Raw genomic sequence first — 12127 nt, 5'->3', positions numbered from 1 at the left:
ACGCCTTTGTTTTAATAATGTCCATCCAAGATCCTGTCCGTGACACGATACGACAATACAAAACGTTCTGCCCTTCTTTGAACTTTCTTGATGTCCTGCGTTACTCTTATCTGGCAAGGATTCTAGATCGCGCAGCAGTGTGGAATTGTACTGAACGCTTTCTCAGAAAGTTGCTTCGGCCAAATAGTTCGGGAGCCCACTCGAAGTGTAAATGGTTCCGAAAACACACTTGACCTGTTAACAACAAATAGTCCTAAACAAACAGAAAGCATCGTGACGGATACAGAGATTAGTGACCATGAAGCAGTTGTAGCGAGACCGAATTACCTAACATCCAAACCCATCAAAAATAAACGCAAAGTACACGTATTTTAAAAAGCAGATCAAAATTCGCTAGACGCCTATCTAAGAGACAGTCTCCACTCTTTCCGATCTCACTATCTAAGCGTAGGCCAGACGTAGTTTGAATTAAAAGAAATTGCATCGACGGCAACTGACAGACTCTTCTGCAGGGTGATTCACGAAGATATTTGAATATTTTAATATGTTGTTCTACAAGTAAAACTAAAGAAAAAAGTCCATATAAACATAGGTCCGCAAATGTCAGTTATGTACTTACGTCTAATAAAAGATTTTGCCTGAAATTTAGCAACTTCGCTAATATGAACCTATCGCAAAACTGTACGGGGTTAAAGTAAAACACGATTTCCATTTATTTTGTTGTTATTGTTCGGGCGAATCTAATAAAACACGTCCAAGACGTGTATCTGCAGTAGTTTTCGAGTACATCCAGAGAAGCAAAGAAGCAATTTCGTAAAATTTCTAATTTATTAACTACTTGGCCCAATTTGTTTCTTAAATTCCAGACAATTCTACAAAGTTTTCGACAGAAGTTGTAGAGGACTTAATTGTGAAAAATTATGGTAATAGCATTAACTGAAACTGTATGAATGTTTCAATTAATCTGCTTTTGTTAATACCACAGCAAAAGTGAATTCATGTTAAACCGGAAAAAACAAAGCTCAATGTTAAGGAAGTTGTACAGTGTACATACAATTTCATAATACATTCACAATACCTTTTCAAAAATATCTCTACCGAATTCAATGCATTTAGCTGCACGTGTATGAACAGATTTTGTTGATCGCTACAGTTTCACAGGGTTGTTCTTAATTTTGCCTATTGCAATCATAATGCCAGCAAATAATGCCTCACGTGTACTGACTTTGTCCTTACAAACTATGTCTTTCATCCATGTGCATGCACAAAAATTGTGCTTTACTTTAACCTCGTACAATTTTGCTATGGCTTCATATTAGCAAACTTGCTAAATTTCAGGAATAATCTTTTATTAGCCGTAACCCAGTAACTAAACGTTTGCGGACCTATGTTTTCCTGAACTTTTTTTCTTTAGTTTTACTTTTAGAATAACATGTTAAAATACACACATCAAAACAAGTTTTGCATTACCCAAGTTCCACAAACTCCTGAAGATAGACGTTGTCTGTGGATATTGTATCACAGACACAGTCCCTCTGACTGTTCAGAGATGTCACTATACCGAGCCCAAGCCAAAGGTGTAAACAACGATGCATGAGCAGCGCCTATTAGACGGAGGGGGTCCGACAGCCGATCAGTTCCACTCATTCCACCAGCAAGGAGGTACACGGCTCGTGTTGTCTGTAGTTCAACCGTGCCTAGACGGTCAATACCGCGGTTCGATCGCGTCCGCATTGTTACTTTGTGCCAGGAAGGGCTCTCAACAAGGGAAGTGTCCAGGCGTCTCGGAGTGAACCAAAGCGATGTTGTTCAGACATGGAGGAGATTCAGAGAGACAGGAACTGTCGATGACACGCCTGCTACTACTGCAGTGGATGACCGCTACCTACGGATTGTGGCTCTGAGGATCCCTGACAGCAACGCCACCATGTTGAATAATGCTTTTCGTGCAGCCACAGGAAGTCGTCTTACGACGCAAATTGTGTGCAGTAGGCTGCACGATGCACAACTTTACTCCCGACGTCCATGGCGAGGTCCATCTTTCCAACCACGACACCGTGCACCGCGGTACAGATGAGCCTAACAACATGCCGAATGGACCGCTCAAGATTGGCATCACGTTCTCTTCACCGATGAGTGTCGCATATGCCTTCAACCAGACAATCGTCGGAGACGTGTTTGGAAGCAACCTGGTCAGGCAGAACGTCTTAGACACACTGTCCAGCGAGTGCAGCAAGGTGGGGTTTCCCTACTGTTTTGGGGTGGCATTATGTAGGGGCCAACGTACGCCGCTGGTGGTCATAGAAGGCGCCGTAACGGCTGTACGATACGTGAATGCCACCCTCCGACCGATAGTGCAACCATATCGGCAGCATACTGGCGAGGCACTCGTCTTCGTCAATTACAATTCGCGCCCTCATCGCGCACATCTTGTGAATGACTCCCTCCGGGATAACGACATCGCTCGACTAGAGTGGCCACCACGTTCTCCAGACATGAACCCTACCGAACATGCCTGGGATAGATAGGGCTGTTTATGGAGGACGTGAGCCACCAACCACTCTGAGGGAAATACGCCCAATCGCCGTTGAGCAGTGGGACAATCTGGACCAACAGTGCCTTCATGAAGTTGTAGATAGTAGTAACGACGGATACAGGCATGCATCAATGCAAGAGGACGTGCTACTGGGTATCAGAGGTATTGGTGTGTACAGCAATCTGCACCACCACGTCTGAAGGTCTCACTGTATTGTGGTACAACATGCAATGTATGGTTTTCATGAGCAATGAAATGGGCGTAAATGATGTTTATGTTGATCTGTGTTCCAATTATCTGTACAGGTTGCGGAGCTCTTGGAACCGAGGTGATGCAAAACTTTTTTGATGTGTTTATTTGCATATCTTCGTCAATCGGCCTGTATACCACCTAAAACGGTGGCACTGACACCCCCTGGTACACTGAACGAGCGAGAACACTCCTGCAGAACCAACGAAAATAGCATGCCAAATTTAAAAGAACGCAAAATCCACAAGATTGGCGAAATTTTACAGAAGCTCGAAGTTTAGCGCGATCTTCAGTGCGATGTGCTTTTAATAGCTTCCTCAGCGGATCTCTGTCTCGAAATCTGGCAGAAAACCCAAAGAGATTCTGGCTGTATGTAAAGTACACTAGCGGCAAGACGCAATCATTACCTTCACTGCGCGACAACAACGGATATTTCACAGTGCTACTAAACACAGCCTTCCGAAACTCGTTCACCAAGGAGGACGAAGCAAGTGTTCCAGAACTGGAGTCAAGAACAGCTGCCAACATGAGTGACTTTGAAGTAGATATCCTCGGTGCGGCGAAGCAGCTTAAATCACATAACAACAGCAAGTCTTCCGGTCGAAAGTCCATACCAGTCAGGTTCCTCTCAAGATTATGCGGATACAACAGCACCGTACCTCACAATGATTTACGGTAGGCTTTTGGAACATATATCTGCCTTCGAATATAATGAATTATCTCGAAGAAAACGATTTATTGACTAATAGTTAGCACGGAGTCACGAAAAATCGTTCTTGTGAAACACGACTGAGAAACGAGACTTTATTCTCACGAACTAATGAGTGCTATTTTTAGATTTCCAGAAGGCTTTCGACACCGTTCCTCAAAAGCGTATTCCACTCAAATCGCGTGCCAATGCAGTATCGTCTTCGCTGTGTGACTGGATTCGTGACCTCCTGTCAGAGAGGTCACAGTTCGTAGTAGCCTAACTGACGGAAAGTCACCGAGTAAAACAGAAATGATTTCTGCCGCTCCCCAAGGTAGTGTTACAGGCCCTCTGCTTTTGCTTATCTACACTCCTGGAAATGGAAAAAAGAACACATTGACACCGGTGTGTCAGACCCACCATACTTGCTTCGGACACTGCGAGAGGGCTGCACAAGCAATGATCACACGCGCGGCACAGCGGACACACCAGGAACCGCGGTGTTGGCCGTCGAATGGCGCTAGCTGCGCAGCATTTGTGCACCGCCGCCGTCAGTGTCAGCCAGTTTGCCGTGGCATACGGAGCTCCATCGCAGTCTTTAACACTGGTAGCATGCCGCGACAGCGTGGACGTGAACCGTATGTGCAGTTGACGGACTTTGAGCGAGGGCGTATAGTGGGCATGCGGGAGGCCGGGTGGACGTACCGCCGAATTGCTCAACACGTGGGGCGTGAGGTCTCCACAGTACATCGATGTTGTCGCCAGTGGTCGGCGGAAGGTGCACGTGCCCGTCGACCTGGGACCGGACCGCAGCGACGCACGGATGCACGCCAAGACCGTAGGATCCTACGCAGTGCCGTAGGGGACCGCACCGCCACTTCCCAGCAAATTAGGGACACTGTTGCTCCTGGGGTATCGGCGAGGACCATTCGCAACCGTCTCCATGAAGCTGGGCTACGGTCCCGCACACCGTTAGGCCGTCTTCCGCTCACGCCCCAACATCGTGCAGCCCGCCTCCAGTGGTGTCGCGACAGGCGTGAATGGAGGGACGAATGGAGACGTGTCGTCTTCAGCGATGAGAGTCGCTTCTGCCTTGGTGCCAATGATGGTCGTATGCGTGTTTGGCGCCGTGCAGGTGAGCGACACAATCAGGACTGCATACGACCGAGGCACACAGGGCCGACACCCGGCATCATGGTGTGGGGAGCGATCTCCTACACTGGCCGTACACCACTGGTGATCGTCGAGGGGACACTGAATAGTGCACGGTACATCCAAACCGTCATCGAACCCATCGTTCTACCATTCCTAGACCGGCAAGGGAACTTGCTGTTCCAACAGGACAATGCACGTCCGCATGTATCCCGTGCCACCCAACGTGCTCTAGAAGGTGTAAGTCAACTACACTGGCCAGCAAGATCTCCGGATCTGTCCCCCATTGAGCATGTTTGGGACTGGATGAAGCGTCGTCTCACGCGGTCTGCACGTCCAGCACGAACGCTGGTCCAACTGAGGCGCCAGGTGGAAATGGCATGGCAAGCCGTTCCACAGGACTACATCCAGCATCTCTACGATCGTCTCCATGGGAGAATAGCAGCCTGCATTGCTGCGAAAGGTGGATATACACTGTACTAGTGCCGACATTGTGCATGCTCTGTTGCCTGTGTCTATGTGCCTGTGGTTCTGTCAGTGTGATCATGTGATGTATCTGACCCCAGGAATGTGTCAATAAAGTTTCCCCTTCCTGGGACAATGAATTCACGGTGTTCTTATTTCAATTTCCAGGAGTGTATATAAGCGATTCACGAGTCAATCTGAGCGGTCGTCTAAGCTTGTTTGTATATGATGCTGTCGTTTATCGTCTAGTAAAGTCATCAGACGACCAAAACAAACTGGAAAACGATTTAGAAATAGAGATATGTATGGTGCGGAAATTTCCTGAATAATGGAAAGCCTACCGCAAATCGATGTTACTGATATGGGTATGTAATACAGCGGATTACTCGTGTCTTCTTTCTTAGATATTCGTGTGTCTTGCGCAACTTTCCAGTCTTTAGGTACAGATCTTTCGATGTTAGGTATGGTGCTGTTGTATCAGGATACTCTTGAGAGGAACCTGACTGGCATGGAGTTTGGACCGGAAGACTTGCTGTTATTACGTGATTTAAGCTGTTTCGCTACACCGAGGATATCTACTTCAAAGTCAATCATGTTGGCAGCTGTTCTTCATTCCAGTTCTGGAACACTTGCTTCGTCCTCTTTGGTGAACGAGTTTCGGAAGGCTGCGTTTAGTAACTTTGCTTTGGCAGCATTGTCTTGCACAGTATTTCTATTGCTGTCTCGCCGAGAAGGCATTGAGTGTGCCTTGGCACTAGCATACTTTACATACGACCAGAATCTCTTTAAATTTTAAATGCTTTCTGACGACTGTTGGAGAAATACTGTAATGAGACATAAATATCAATGCAGAAGTGTTACCAATGGTGGGTAACGTGTGTTAACTTACAGGGAATCGCTGAACGTCATTCTTACAATAATCTTGTGTTTCCACAGTGTTGGAACAGCTTTACAATAATCTTGTGCTTTCACACTGCTGGAACAGCTTTCCCGTTTCATTCTTTATTTTCGTCATTTTCTGGCTCAAATAGTTCAAATGGCTCTGAGCACTATGGGACTTAACATCTGTGGTCATCAGTCCCCTAGAACTTAGAACTACTTAAACCTAACTAACCTAAAGACATCACACACGTCCATTCCCGAGGCAGCATTCGAACCTGCGACCGTAGCGGTCACGCGGCTCCGGACTGAGCGCCTAGAACCGCTAGACCACCGCGACCTGCGCCACTGTCTGGGACGTGGTGCCTCACTTAACCAGGGTTACTATAACAAATACGGACCTACGGCGTGATTAAACAATGAAAGTGATGCTGTTGTTGTTGTGGTCTTCAGTCCTGAGACTGCTTTGATGCAGCTCTCCATGCTACTCTATCCTGTGCAAGCTTCTTCATCTCCCAGTACCTACTGCAACCTACATCCTTCTGAATCTGCTTGGTGTATTCATCTCTTGGTATCCCTCTACGATTTTTACCCTCCACGCTGCCCTCCAGTACCAAATTGGTGATCCCTTGATGCCTCAGGACATGTCCTACCAAACCATCCCTTCTTCTAGTCAAGTTGTGCGACAAACTTCTCCCCAATCCTATTCAATATCTCCTCATTAGTTACGTGATCTACCCATCTAATCTTCAACGTTCTTCTGCAGCACCACATTTTGAAAGCTTCTATTCTCTTCTTGTCCAAAGTATTTATTGTCCATGTTTCACTTCCATACATGGCTATACTCCATACAAATACTTTCCGAAACGACTTCCTGACACTTAAATCTATACTCGATCTTAAGAAATTTCTCTTCTTCAGAAACGCTTTCCTTGCTATAGCCAGTCTACATTTTATATCTTCTCTACTTCGACCATCATCAGTTATTTTGCTCCCCAAATAGCAAAACATCTTTACTACTTTACATATCATTTCATAATCTAATTCCCTCAGCATCACCCGACATAATTCGACTACATTCCATTATTGTCGTTTTGCTTTTGTTGATGTTCATCTTATATCCTCCTTTCAAGACACTGTCCATTCCGTTAACTGCTCTTCCAAGTCCTTTGCTGTCTCTGACAATGTCATCGGCGAACCTCAAAGTTTTTATTTCTTCTCCATGGATTTTAATACCTGCTCCGAATTTTTCTTTTGTCTCCTTTACTGATTGCTAAATATACAGATTGAATAACATCGGGGAGAGGCTACAACCCTGTCTCACTCCCTTCCCAACCACTGCTTCCCTTTCATGCCCTTCGACTCTTATAAGTGCCGTCTGGTTTCTGCACAAAATTGTAAGTAGCCTTTCACTCCCTGTATTTTACCCCTGCCACCTTTAGAATTTGAAAGAGAGTATTCCAGTCAACATTGTCAAAAGCTTTCTCTACAAATGCTAGAAACGTAGGTTTGCCTTTCCTTAATCTACTCATGCATATACACACTGCATAGTGTATATAGACAATTACATACAGTGAAACTTTCTGGCAGATTAAAACTGTGTGCTGGACCGAGACTCGAACTCGGGACCTTTGCCTTTCGCGGGCAAGTGCTCTACCATCTGAGCTACCGAAGCACGACTCACGCCCGGTCCTCACAGATTTACTTCTGCCAGTATCTCGTCTCCTACCTTCCAAACTTTACAGAACAGGAAACATCCCCCAGGCTGTGGCTAAGCCATGCCTCCGCAGTATCCTTTCTTTCAGGAGTGCTGGTTCTGGAAGGATCGCAGAAGGGCTTCTGTAAAGTTTGGAAGGTAGGAGACGAGGTACTGGCAGAAGTAAAGCTGTGAGTACCGGGCGTGAGTCGTGCTTCGGTAGCTCAGATGGTAGAGCACTTGCCTGCGAAAGGCAAAGGACCCGAGTTCGAGTCTCGGTCGGGCACACAGTTTTAATCTGCCAGGAAGTTTCATATCAGCGCACACTCCGCTGCAGAGTGAAAATCTCATTCTGGAATTACTTACAGTGATGGAAAAAAATCGCAACATCAGAAAATAGTCAATGTAAAGTAATAAAATTTTTGGTAACACATATCTAGGTAACGTTTTTAAGTGATTAACGTTGCAAGATCGCAGGTTAATTTAAGTGGGAGATAAGCCGTTGCAGATGTGAAATGCTGGTACATTAGTAACAAGTGTAACGACCACAAATGTTGAATGCAAGCATGCGAATCTGAATACACTGTGTTTTGCAGGTACTGGACATCATTCTGTGGGATGGGGTGCTATGTCTGTTCCACTTGGTCGCTCAATACAGGAGTAGTAGGGTAACAGGGGTGACAGTGCGTTTTGTTGTTGTGGGTTGCATACATTGTTCTCTTTTGACTGACAGGTTCTTAACCTACTCTTCTGCTAAATAGATTATGACCACCTGGGAATAATCTGTCCTCCTGAGAAACCCTGCCACCCCTCCCCCTCTCCGTCCCCCTCCCACTCCTCCTCCCCCCTAGGCCAGCTGTATGCTTGTATTCTGCCTGTACAGTTCTGGTGTCTCGGCGACGACTCCCGCCGTAAGCCGGAAATATCAATTCGTTCTGTTCGTGCGGTATCTCTGCCGTACACCTACATGTCAGGTATAATTGTCTTAGAAAACCAGCCACATATTTATCGGTGCAATTAAATGTAAATATTATGATTGCAGCCTCTATCTAATGACATTTGTCAATGAGCAAAGTATTGGAAATACTTCCTCCACATGACTGTGGCTCTGGCAACATTGATATCTATACCATTCTTAGGACTGGGCATAATTTTCCACACAAAGTTTTTCATGCCTTTTACGGCTGTCAGTGCATTGAAATTGTAGTTTTCCACATGAGATCTATACCTCCATTATGACCAGACAAAGCTATTGTCTATGCACATGTTGGAATATAAGCCAGAGTAACTTTAAATTGCAACATATACACCTTTGAGACAAGCAATGCAGTTATCGTTTATGTGGGTGTGGCACCCACGCAAAAATTATGGTATGTCATCGCTCATACCCACTAGGTGTCTCAATTCTCCTCAGTTCCAGGAAATTATTTGATGTTTAAGTCAGCACTTCTCGAAGGTGCTGCGTCTCACCAAGCTGTCTCAAATAAGTATGTGTCCAGCACTATGTGATAATCAACACAGCTCCCATGGACCAAAGAGCCAGAAAGACGTCACCGATGTGGGTTCGTGTACTGTGAGGGACATCGCAGTCGGCAGTGTAACTAAGAAAACATACGGATGCTTAGGGGAGCCGATGAGGGGACGTTCTCTGTATCCATTTTGTTGTGTTCGTACACTATAGCAGATCCATTTGAACCTTTGCGTTGTTATATTACGCAGTTGTTTATAGAATGAATCTATCACTCCTTATACTCAGATATACTCCTCAATGCACTGAAATCACGATTCACCACATCAAATCCATCCTCCCCTCACTACTAGACATATGTAAATTTTTTCGTGAATAGTAGTCTGTTCACTTCCCACAAACGTCTGGTGATATATCGGACCATAAGCCACCGTACCTTTACGTTCAAGCAGCACAGCATCTCTGACTATCATTCACAGGTGTATAACTTGCGGAAAAATATTGTGATATGTCCACACCACCACCATATTGTTTCACAATGGCCAGTGGCAAACCCTCTCGCCATAGCACCCCCCCCCCCCCCGTGCCACATCATCATATTTATATATTTGTCGAGGAATAAAGAATGTAATTACAACTAAAAAAGCCCTCGTGTCTTTTTTATTTTCTTATATTTCGAGAAAAACTAATGTCATTTACGTCATGAACAACCTTTATATACATAATGCAACAACAAAGATGTATCATAACAAATTTTTTCTCTTATCCAGTTCATACAGTTTGTTTTTTGAGATACAATTTATTTCTTGAGGTATAATATAGTTCTTGAGGTACAATTTTACTCTGCTATTCCAACACAGAGATTCTTTTAACTTGCTTGCTACAACAAAAGCACTGGTGGAGAATATCCTTTTACAACATATGGGAGTTGTTTGTGTTGTTGCCCCGGATGATAATTAGGCGAAATATTTGTCAGGATTTCTAAGCGGCGGGTCCTCGAGATACGGCAATACACGAACATGAGAAGTAAGTTTAAATAGTTTTATTAACAAAGGCTGATTATAAAACACACACGCTATGCACACCCTTCGTCACTGTGTCTGACATCCTAATTATGGTTGTATCGAAAGGCTCCATGGTGAGCTAAGAGCCGGCCGGAGTGGCCGAGCGGTTCTAGGCACTTCAGTCTGAATCCGCACGACTGCTACGGTCGCCAGGTTCGAATCCTACGTCGGGCATAGATGTGTGTGCTGTCCTTAGGTTAGTTAGGTTTAAGTAGTCCTAAGTACTAGGGGACTGATGACCTCAGATGTTAAGCCCCGTAGTGCTCAGAGCCATTTCAACCATTTGTGAGCTAAGAAAAGAGACATATTGGCGCCCAAGGCCACTCTAGTTAATACGGCGCGCTGTGGACAGTCGCCAGTGGCTAAGCAAATTGTCAGCATTCCAGACAGGTCGGCTGCCGAGCGCGTGTTACGTACCGTACGGCTGAGTGCAGCCCGTAGACCCTTACAACAATTTTTTTTTGTATTGGATGAGAATATTCACAGTTTTTTTATACATCTTCACTAAACACTAATGCAAAGATACCTTTTTTTAACTAAAACTAAATTCCACAGCCCCAATAGCATAGGTTTAACAGTAATTCTTATGGGCTGTGTACACTTGGAAGCTAATCAGTCTTGGACAGCCGCTGGTCAAACTTGAAAACTATTCTATTTACTTGACACATGTGGTGTGTACACATATAAATATTTATACAGTACCTACACACTGTGTATCAATAAATAAATTTCCAATTTTTTTGTTTGTTCACACTTTTGTTTACATATTTTTAACTTTTTTTAGTTCTTTTAATGTTGTGTGTACATATATATGTACATATTTTTCTCTCATTTTGTGCTTTACTCCAGATGTGGTGTCTGTTATATGTGTGTGTGTGCGTGTGTGTACATAGTACACATAAATAAATATTTACATGACAGACAATTACTTACACTATGATAAAAGGGCCATACGACTACTATGGAGACACGCAGGCACTCCCTCTCACTCAGAGTCCGCTGCCCTTTCTCTTGCTACAAGTGAGTAACGTGAGTATGAGAGAGTTTCAATCCAATCACGACAAATGATCGTCATGAGGTGACAGGCCAATTTTAGACTGAAGCACAGTGTACACTTCATGTCTTCTCAGCCAAATACCGGTTAGCCGTACCATATGCTTTGGTTGCAATGCAGCATCATGAACACCACAGTCTTTTATAGAGGGGGTCTCGATTTCGTAGAACGCACGCCCTCACCTCAACTCAGATTGGCACCTTCCTACAAACTCCACACTCGGCAATACATTCGCCTTGTCTTTCATAAGGTCGATAACCTATGAGGACATGTCGAATTCATTAATGTGGTACCTTCATATGGATCTCAGTTCTTCATGCAATAGATGAAGCCATCTGTGTCCATATAAAGTATTTTAGGATCTGAAAAATGAGTTTTCGCAAACTCATAACGAAAGTGTGAAAGGTGGCTACACTGAGCCACAGCGCCAGAGATTGCGCCAAAGGGTATTATTCAGCCGCCTCCACTGGCACTGTTTGTTGAGATGTGGTGGTGTACAGTCCTTATTCAGAAGTAGCAGTAGGCAGTTCTTGTCGAGAAGTGGTGGTGGAGAGTGCTTAATGAGATGTAGCAGTGGTGAGTCGCTGTTGAGAAGTTCCCATGGAGAGTGCTTGTTCAGAACTTGTAGTATTGTTTTGATGGGCTAGACACCAGATGTTGTTCGAATGGAGATGTTGTAATGATCAGAGTGTATTTTTCGTCAATATATATGAAGGTAAAAAAATTCCTTTTTTTATTTTTATTATTTCAATGTCTTAAACAATAATGCCTCTTGGTCACAGGGTCAGTCAACAAAGCATCTGGCTCGTGTTCTTGTATTAGACTGTATTTCTGGTTTCTATTGGCAATTATAGTATTTCTGGTTTTTTTTTAATT

At 44.5% G+C, this 12127-nt stretch overlaps 1 long non-coding RNA gene across 1 annotated transcript in view; it reads right to left on the bottom strand.

Moving 5' to 3' along the window:
- LOC126212580 (uncharacterized) overlaps nucleotides 1-6106 on the bottom strand; it is a 30456-nt gene extending 24350 nt beyond the window's left edge. Inside the window, exon 1 of the long non-coding RNA XR_007540905.1 lies at nucleotides 5980-6106. This is a non-coding gene — a long non-coding RNA (uncharacterized LOC126212580). The remainder of the gene's footprint in view (nucleotides 1-5979) is intronic.
- Between the last annotated feature and the right edge of the window lie 6021 nt (nucleotides 6107-12127).

The sequence above is a fragment of the Schistocerca nitens genome, chromosome 11 (assembly GCF_023898315.1).
Source record: "Schistocerca nitens isolate TAMUIC-IGC-003100 chromosome 11, iqSchNite1.1, whole genome shotgun sequence".
Classification (NCBI taxonomy): Eukaryota; Metazoa; Arthropoda; class Insecta; order Orthoptera; family Acrididae; genus Schistocerca; species Schistocerca nitens.
The sequence above is the reverse complement of the archived record's forward strand: the minus strand, read 5'-3'. Positions and strand labels throughout refer to the sequence as shown.